The following is an 8,698-nucleotide window of genomic DNA, read 5'->3' on the forward strand; positions in this document are numbered from 1 at the left end:
GTAGTTGTGGTTCACAGGCTCTAGAGCGCAGGCTCAGTAGTTGTGGCACGCGGGCTTAGTTGCTCTGTGGCATGTGGGATCTTCCCGGACCAGGGCTCGAACCCGTGTCCCCTGAATTGGCAGGCGGATTCTTAACCACTGCACCACCAGGGAAGTCCAGCAATTTCTTACAAAACTAAACATGCACCTACCATATGACCCAGCAATCGCACTTTTCGGCATTTATCCCAGAGAAATAAAAGCTCATGTTCACACCAAAACCTGCACATGAGAACTTCATAGCAGCCTTATTCACAATAGCCCCAAATTGGAAACAATTCCAATGTGCCTTCAATGGGTGAATGGTTACACAACCTCAGGTACATCTGTACCATGAACTACAACTCAGCAATTAGAAAAATATACTGTTACACACAACTTGGATAGGTCTCAAGGGAATCATGCTGAGGAAAAAAAAAAGCCAATCTTGAAATGTTGCATACAGTATGATTTGATTTATATGACATTCTTGAAATAACAAAATTATAGAGACGGAGAACAGATTAGTGGTTGCCAACAGTTAGGGATGAGGGGTGTTTCTGTAAAGGAGTAGCACTAGGGAGCCTTGTGGTGATGGGACAGTTTTGTATCTTCATTGTGATGGTGGTTACAAGAACCTACACATCATAAAATTGCATAGAACTAAACACACAGACACACACACACACATAAATCAGTGCATAAAAACTGATGAAATTGAATAAAGGCTGTGAATTGTACCAAAGTCAATTTCCTGGTTTTGATATTGTACCTTAGGTGTGAAAGATGTTACCATTGAAGAAGACTGGATGAAACGTACACAAAACCTTTTTTGCAACTTCCTGTGAATTTTTCGTTTTTTCAAAATTAAAAGTTAAAGGAATACAGTACAATGGATTGCCACTTCACTATTAAGAATTATGATGTAAATAGCCACATAGAAGAGGAGTACAGCATATCATTGAGCGGAAAGAGCAGGTTAAAAATAACACATATAGGGGCTTCCCTGGTGGCGCAGTGGTTGAGAATCCGCCTGCCAATGCAGGGGACACGGGTTCGAGCCCTGGTCTGGGAAGATCCCACATGCCGCGGAGCAACTAGGCCCGTGAGCCACAACTACTGAGCCCGTGCGTCTGGAGCCTGTGCGTCTGGAGCCTGTGCTCCGCAACAAGAGAGGCCGCGATAGTGAGAGGCCCGCGCGCCACGATGAAGAGTGGCCCCCGCTCGCCGCAACTAGAGAAAGCCCTCGCACAGAAACGAAGACCCAACACAGCCAAAAATAAATAATAAATTTATAAAAAAAAAAAAAATAACACATATAATATAATCACATTTATGGAAAATTATATGCATGTTTAAATCTACGAGGATATCTAGAAGAATGGTCACCAAAATATTAATAATGTTATGGGAGGGGGTTAGTTTCTTTCTTTATGTTTTCTGTATTGTTTGAATTTTCTACAACAAACATGTATTACCTTCACAACAGAAAAGCAAATATTTTAATGCTTAGGATTTTTTAAATATTCCAAATGACTATTTATTGTTATTGAAAAAATAATAGTGACAGATTGCTTATGAGAAACAAAAAGCATGTTGCAAAACAATGTAATCCAATCCTTGTAAAAACTGTACTTTTTATAGATGCAAAATCTGGAAGAAGCACATCAAGGTCACTTCGGTGAGGTGAGATTCTGGGCCTATTTGTTTTGTTCATCTGTGTTTTATAAAGTTACCCCATATGTTATAGTTATCCATTTCCCAATTTTTATTCACTCTTTAGATGGGTTAGAAATTTACATCTTTCAAATATACACAATAAATAAATACAAAATGGTGCAAAAGGCAAAGTATTCCTGCCTCTTGTGTCACCTAACCACTCAGTTCCCAATTAGTCACCCCCAGGTCACCACTGCTATTAGTGTTTTGTGCATCTTTACCAGTTTCTTCATACAAATATAAGCGAATATGAGTTCCCCCATCTTATAAAAAAAAAAAAGTAGCACACTCTGTATACTTGAAAATAACCTTGGAGAGCTTTCCTGAATAGTACCTAGAGCCTCCACTTTCTCGTTTATATCTGCACAGTGTGATGTTAGGGACAAACCATAATTTACTTAACCAGCCCCCTGTTAATAGTCATTTGTGCTGGTTCCAGTCTTTGGCTCTTACAAACAGCTTGGCTGTGCTTGTACTTGCCTCATTTCCCACATGTGCAAGTTCATCATCTGCCCATTTTGATATTGGGTTAGACTTTTCTTTATCAACTTCTAGAAACTCTTTACATAATAGGAAAATTAGCTCTTTGTCTATTACATGAGTTGCAAGTATCTTTCCTAGTTTGTCTTTTGCCTTTTGACATTACATATGGCTTTTTTTTCCAGGTAGGTCTTTTTTAAATATAAAATTTTTATGTAAAAATTACCAGTGTTTTCTCTTTGGGCTTCTGGATTTTGAGTTTTAGCTAGAAAGACCTTCCTCATTCCAACATTATAAAGGAATTCTCCTAAGTTTCTTCTGGTAATTTTAAGGTTTCATTTTTTTATATTGGAATCTCCAGTCCATTTGCATTGATCCTGGAGTGTGAAATACGGATTCAATTTTGTTTCCTGGTGGTTATCCATCTGTCTTAACACTATTTATTAATATGTGTGTTTATTTTAAAAGAGAATAAAGGGACTTCCCTGGTGGTCCACTGGGTAAGACTCCGTGCTCCCAATGCAGGGGGCCTGGGTTTGATCCCTGGTCAGGGAACTAGATCCCACATGCATGTCACAACTAAGAGTCCGAATGCTGCAACTAAGACCTGGCGCAGCCTAAATAAATAAATAAAATTAAAACATTTTTTAAAAAAAGAATACCTACATTATATTAAAATAAATAAATAAATAAATAAATAAAAGAGAATAAAGACTTTGGAGTCATAGAGTGCTGGGTTCTTATTTATTTGGCTATTAAGTTATTTATTTGGCTGTGTTATCTTGGGCAATTCACTTACCCCCTCAGAACCTAAGCGACTGAAGGAAAAGATTTTGGGGGACAAAGGAAGCCACTGAATGAAACCATTTGCAATGTTTCAGGTGAGAAAACTGAGAACCCCAGAGTGTAGAAAAGACCCCCTCACAGTACGAATGGGGAAACTGAGGCCCAGACAGTGGTGTGGATTTGACCTCCAGGGTCTGGACCCTAAGACGGGGTCCCCAGGCCCTTGACCATGCTTCTGCCAGGCAAACACAGAGGGAAGAGGAGCTTAACCCCACCACGCAGCTGGGGAAATTAAGGCCAAAGCAGAAGTGACATCCCCCCCACCAGGCACCCAAAGAGAAGCTGTGGTTTCCACCCCCTTTCCCAGGAGCAACCACAATCTTCACTTCTGCTTGCAACCTCCAACATCCCCCTCCCCATCTTTTCAGAGAGACCACCACTTGCCATTACCCCACACCCTCAGCCGTCTCCTTCTTTTTGCAATTCGCTATTTAGGGTCCTCTAGAAAACAGGAATCCCTTACCTGACTCCCAAGAAGGTTCCAATTGACTGTGTCGAAACTGAATACCACACAAGGGTTTGCTCGGGGTTCTTCAGCAGGCCAGTGGGCAAGCTGAAACGCAAACTCAGACTCCAAGTCAAGTGCTCTCCCCCACGATGCGCTGCAGCCTCCTAAAGATGGCCTGGTGGCTGAGTTGCTGTATGGATGAGGAGACAAGTGGAGAGCAGAACAGAGACTTCAGAAGATGGAAATTCGATAACTAGTTCCAGTATTCAGCACCTGAGGTCTGACGTTAGGCAAGGAACTTGACCTTTCTGTGTTTCAGTTTTTCTCATCTGTAAAATGAGGCCAAGGTCATCTATTTCCCAGGGAGGGAAACTCAAACAACCATTTCCATGATCCACACTCCAGGGAATCTAAGGCTCTGACCCAAGGTTGCCAGCCAGGAACACGCTCAGCGGGAGAGCTGGGAAGCCCTGCCTTCCTATCCAGAGCTGGCAGTGCACCCCCGAAGCCCACCCTCTCCCCAACAGCACCAGGGTCCACTGAGCCACTGCACTCCTGGATAGGGCCCCACCTGCCCCTCCCAACAACTGCTCTTGCCAACAACAGGCTGGAGTCCCCACTTCCGGCCTCCCCCCTGGCCTGGGTGAAAAGTGAACCTGTGGTCTCTGCAGGGAAGTCCTGACAGGTGCCATTATCAGCCCCATTTCACAGGCAGGGAAAAGGAGGCTCCACCAGCACCCAACAGGGGGTCTGTGACCCAGCCAGGTCCAGAGCCTTTGCCTGAGACACACTGTCCCCAGGCTCCCTTCCAGGTCACTCAGAGGAACCGCACCTGCTCTGATTTGCCCAACATAAACTCTGTGCCAGGCCCTCACCCATGTCACCTGAGGTGCAGGTTACTGGACTAGCCCCATTTTACAGATGAGGAAACTCAGGTCCAGAAAAGCAAAGTTCAATAACTTGCCCCAGGCCACATGGGGCAGGGGGGTGGGGAGGATAAATATTTGAACCCAGCACCCAACCACTCCTTAATGTAAATGCCTTTTTTCAAAAACATAGATCTGTACATTCCTGAGATTTGGGGTTGTCATCAGGGCCCCAGGAACTGGTGAAGGGAATGAAGGTGAGTCCCCACCTTGCGGCTCCGCGGATGTCACCAGTACAGCAACCACTCAGGCAGGGGCGTGCCCAGTGCCTGCTAGGGAACCCAAGGGTAAGGACAGAATCTGGGGGGAGGGAGGCATGGAGAGACCCAGACCGAGGGGCTGACCTGTGCAGCTGTTGTTGTCTCACCGCCGTCCCGCCGCCTTCTGCACGAAGAAGGGGAAGTTGGGGACCTCTGTGCTGCGGGCGGGTGACCTCCTGCCCCTGCACTTCTCTCTGCTCTCTTCACCCAACAGCTGCACCGCACGCTCCCACTTCCCTTCTTCTTTCACTAGAAGAAGCCTATTTGTTCCTTCCCTCAGGGCCTGCAGCACTTCCTGCGGGCAGCTGCACATTTGCAGAGATGCTGGGCGTCGGCGGGGAGAGGGAGGAGGGCTGGCCAATGTGGCACCCAGCGGGGTCCAAGACCCACTCAGCTCTGTGCCCTTGGGCAAGAGACCTCACCTTTCTTGGCCTCAGTTTCCCCTTGTGTAGGAAAGGGAGAATGATCCCTGCCTGACCTGACGATCAACGAGATGGATGATGGCAAGGACCTCAGGCAAGGGCTGGCTCACGCTGCCTGGGTTCAAATCCCAGGCCCACCATTTCCTGGCTGGGTAACTTTGGGCAAGTGACGGAAATGGGGTAGTGTAGGGCTTATCAAGGGTAATGCTGCAGAGTCACCAGAAGTGCTCCGTGAAGCCCTCAGTTTTCACAGATGGGGTGCCTGAGGCCTGGGGAGGACAAGGGCCTGGCCCAGAGTTACCCAGTGCAGAGCCCTTTGGAGAAAGGCCTCACTGGGAGCAGAGCTCAGAAAACATGGCCAGAACTGTGAGGCTGGAAGGCTAGCCGGCTTCTCCTTGAGCCAGGGGTCTGGACCAGCCTGTCCTACATCAGTCTCCTCCTCCACAGAACCCTAAGCAACAGGGGGACGTGTCTGTGTGTGTTGCTGGGGGGACAGGGTGCTCTCTCTTGCCAGGGCCCCAGCCAGGCTCCCTGGGAAAATTCTGACTCAGGAATGTGCTTTTCTACCCCCACAGCTGTGATGGGGGTGCAGCAACAGGGAGAAAGAGGCAGGTCCCAACATGGTCTCCCTCTTCTCTGCCCCAACACTGGAGGCCTTGCTGTATCTGCTCAAGCACAGCCCACAGGTAGCTCAGGTGGCCTCTGTGCAGGGAAGGAGGGCAGCTGCTCCTTGCAGGGCAGGGAGATTTCGGGGAGGCGCAGGCCCACCCCAGCTGCAGTGCAGAGACTTTGCAGGGACACCCGTGTGCCTGTGTCCTGACCCCTGGGCCACACTCCTGCTGGGTGACTTGGACAAACTCTTGCCCTCCTCCACACTTTGGTTTTCTGCAGCCATGATGCAGCCCTTGAGCTCTAGGCCCTACCTTCCTTTCCGAGGTCTCCTGCCACCTCTAGGGTTACAACACCAGCAGCTGCTCTCAGGGCCCAGGAGGAAGCCCTGCTCACCCGAAAAGCCCCTCTATTTTCCATCCTGGATCTGTGCTAGCCTTACTATGCGCCGCCTCAATTGGGGTGCCAGTTACATAGCCCTGCCCTCCAGATCCTGGAACTCACTGCCAAGACACTCCCCAGCTCAAAAGCCAGCAGTGTCTCCCATTGTTTTCATGGTCTAGCCCCATCCAACTTCTACTTCCACCCAGTTCGGGATGTGCTTGCCATGTTCATCCCCATCTCCCTGCTCTGTTCCGCTCTGACACACACACACCTGGGTGGCACGCTAGCTCCTCTCCATCCCTTAGGGCCCAGTCCTGCCTACTCTGGGAAGCCTTCCCTGACTCCAATTCCCCTATAAAACATTCCAGATGCTTCCGCTTTAGGAGGCGTGTCAGGTCCTTGTTCAGTCCCCCTGGCAGGCAGGAAGGCAAGCCACTTCCCACTCCCCAGCCTGGGAGAGCCACACCCCAGCCCTAGTGAAGTGTCTCTCCACATGGGGGCTGCTCCCACTGGTGATCTGTGAGAGGGCAGTAAGTGGCACCCCAGACAGGCCATTAGATAAACTAATGAGTCAGACCACGAAAAAGTCATTTACTTTTCAGTCTTTCTCAATCCTGGTGGCAACCAGGAGAAGCGTCCATGTAGAACTAAATTGTCTCTAACCTCTTTCTACCACTGCCTTCTGTCCTTTTGATTTTCATTCTTCAACCTTCTATTGGACATAGAAAACAAGACACCTGATTTTTCATCATCAACTCAGCCTCCTCCACCTTCACTATCTGTATCCCTACCTCCAGAAACTCTGGTAAAGAACTCTAGACTCTTGGTCCATGGCTGTCCTTACTGGCTGTGAAACTTTGGGTAAGCCTGAGCCAAGAGCCTCAATGAGCATTTCCCCAAGTTTAAAATGGGGATGTTCCAGTCCTCTGAGTACTCAATATCTGAATCTCTCAGGTCCAAAGTACACACAGTAAGCAAAGGCCAGCCACTGCAACATTTACAGGTTAGTTCCCTCTCAACCACCACATATCCCCACCAAAATCAGTCCCTAGCTGATTGTCAGATGCTATTAACATTTAACCACGCAAATACAAAGCAAATGGTTATGAGTGAAACTGCAAATCTTGCAAAAAGCGTGAGATTTCATGAAGTTGATGGAAGTGATGCCGTGGAAATGGAGCAGCAACTGACCACAGAGGAAGGGAACTTCTGTAAGAGAAATGACCAAGAACTTCCAGAGAGAATTGTTTGACTATCAAAGGATTCATAGTGAGCCTTGGGAGTGAAACCCCAAATACTTCTGCAAAAAATGATCCTCCTGCTGCAAAGAGCCAATACTTTGTTCATTCTAATGCATGCATGATTGCAACCATAATCTAAATACAGGCATACCTTGGAGATATTTCAGGTTCGGTTCCAAGCCACCACAGTAAATCAAATATTGCAATATTCGAGTCACACAAATTTTTTTGGTTTCCCAGTGCATGTAAAAGTTATGCTTACACTATACTGTAGTCTAGTAAGTGTTCAATAGCATTATGTCTAAAAAAAACTTTTTAACTTAAAAATCTTTATTGCTAAAAAATGCTAACCATCATCTGAGCTTTCAGCAAGTCATAACCTTTTTGCTGGTGGAAGGTTTGAAATATTTTGAGGGTTATCAAACGGTGACACAGAGACACGAAGTAAGCACATGCTGTTGGTGCCAATAGACAGGGTTGCCACAAACCTTCAATCTGTTAAAACAAAACAAAACATCTTGTGAAGGGCAATAAAAAGAGATATGCCTCTATTGTTAATTATCGGTTCAAACTAATTTATCTTCTTCATTTTTAGTTTCTTTTCCCATGTAAAGTCCCAATACAGCAAGTTTCCCTCCACTACCTCTCTGAACTTCTGGTCCTCTTTTTAGACGGATTCACCTCAGCGGCCTTCCGGCGGACAGGATGTGGTAAGAACAGGGCCGCCAGGCGCCCGCCTCCCCCTCTCGCCAAAACCGAAGACACCCACTCCCAAGGGAGGAAGCTCCAAAGTGGCAAAGCGCACGCAAGGGCCCCAGAAGGTAACTGCCCGGGACCACCCCGTCAGCTGCGGCCCTACCCTTCGCAGGAAGTACCCTGGCACATCCGAGAAAACCTCCGCCCGGCGGGCCAAGTGCCCCATCACACTTCTCAACACGCGCGAGGTTACTCTGGCCAACCCTTCTGTTGTACAAAGGGAAAACTGAGGCCCGATGAGGGGCAGGGACTTGCTGCTCCACGTCCACTCGGTGGCAGAGCTGGCACTGGGAAGAATGCAGGTAACAAAAGTGAACACTTAGTAAACACGCTCCACCTGCTGAGCCCGGGACAGCCGGTGCCCACTTCTGCTGCTGGGCGCCTAGCATGTCATTGGTGCAAGGAGAAACCTAAGGCAGGAAAGCCGAGCCCCGCGGGCGCCCCCAGACCATGCCTTCCTCCCCCTCCCCCAACTCTCGGCCCCCATGCTGCGGTGGGGCCTATGTCGGGGTCCGGCACGCTCTGTGCTGATCCCGCCGGCTCGGCCCGCGCCCCTCGCCCCAAAGTTAGGTTTGGGTCCCCCACCCCA

The 8,698-nt window shown here is 48.2% G+C and overlaps 1 protein-coding gene across 1 annotated transcript in view; it reads right to left on the reverse strand.

The window, feature by feature from the left end:
• The window catches only part of ADGRG5 (adhesion G protein-coupled receptor G5), a 31,681-nt gene that overhangs the window by 20,025 nt on the left and 2,958 nt on the right, over positions 1–8,698 (reverse strand). Inside the window, exons 2-3 of the mRNA XM_082369575.1 lie at positions 4,782–8,396; positions 3,527–3,701 (exon numbers count right to left, since the gene is read on the reverse strand). The gene's annotated coding sequence lies outside the window, so the exon portion shown is untranslated. The remainder of the gene's footprint in view (positions 1–3,526; positions 3,702–4,781; positions 8,397–8,698) is intronic.

The sequence above is a fragment of the Balaenoptera borealis genome, assembly GCF_965194805.1.
Source record: "Balaenoptera borealis genome assembly, chromosome: 19".
In the NCBI taxonomy this organism is placed as follows: domain Eukaryota; kingdom Metazoa; phylum Chordata; class Mammalia; order Artiodactyla; family Balaenopteridae; genus Balaenoptera; species Balaenoptera borealis.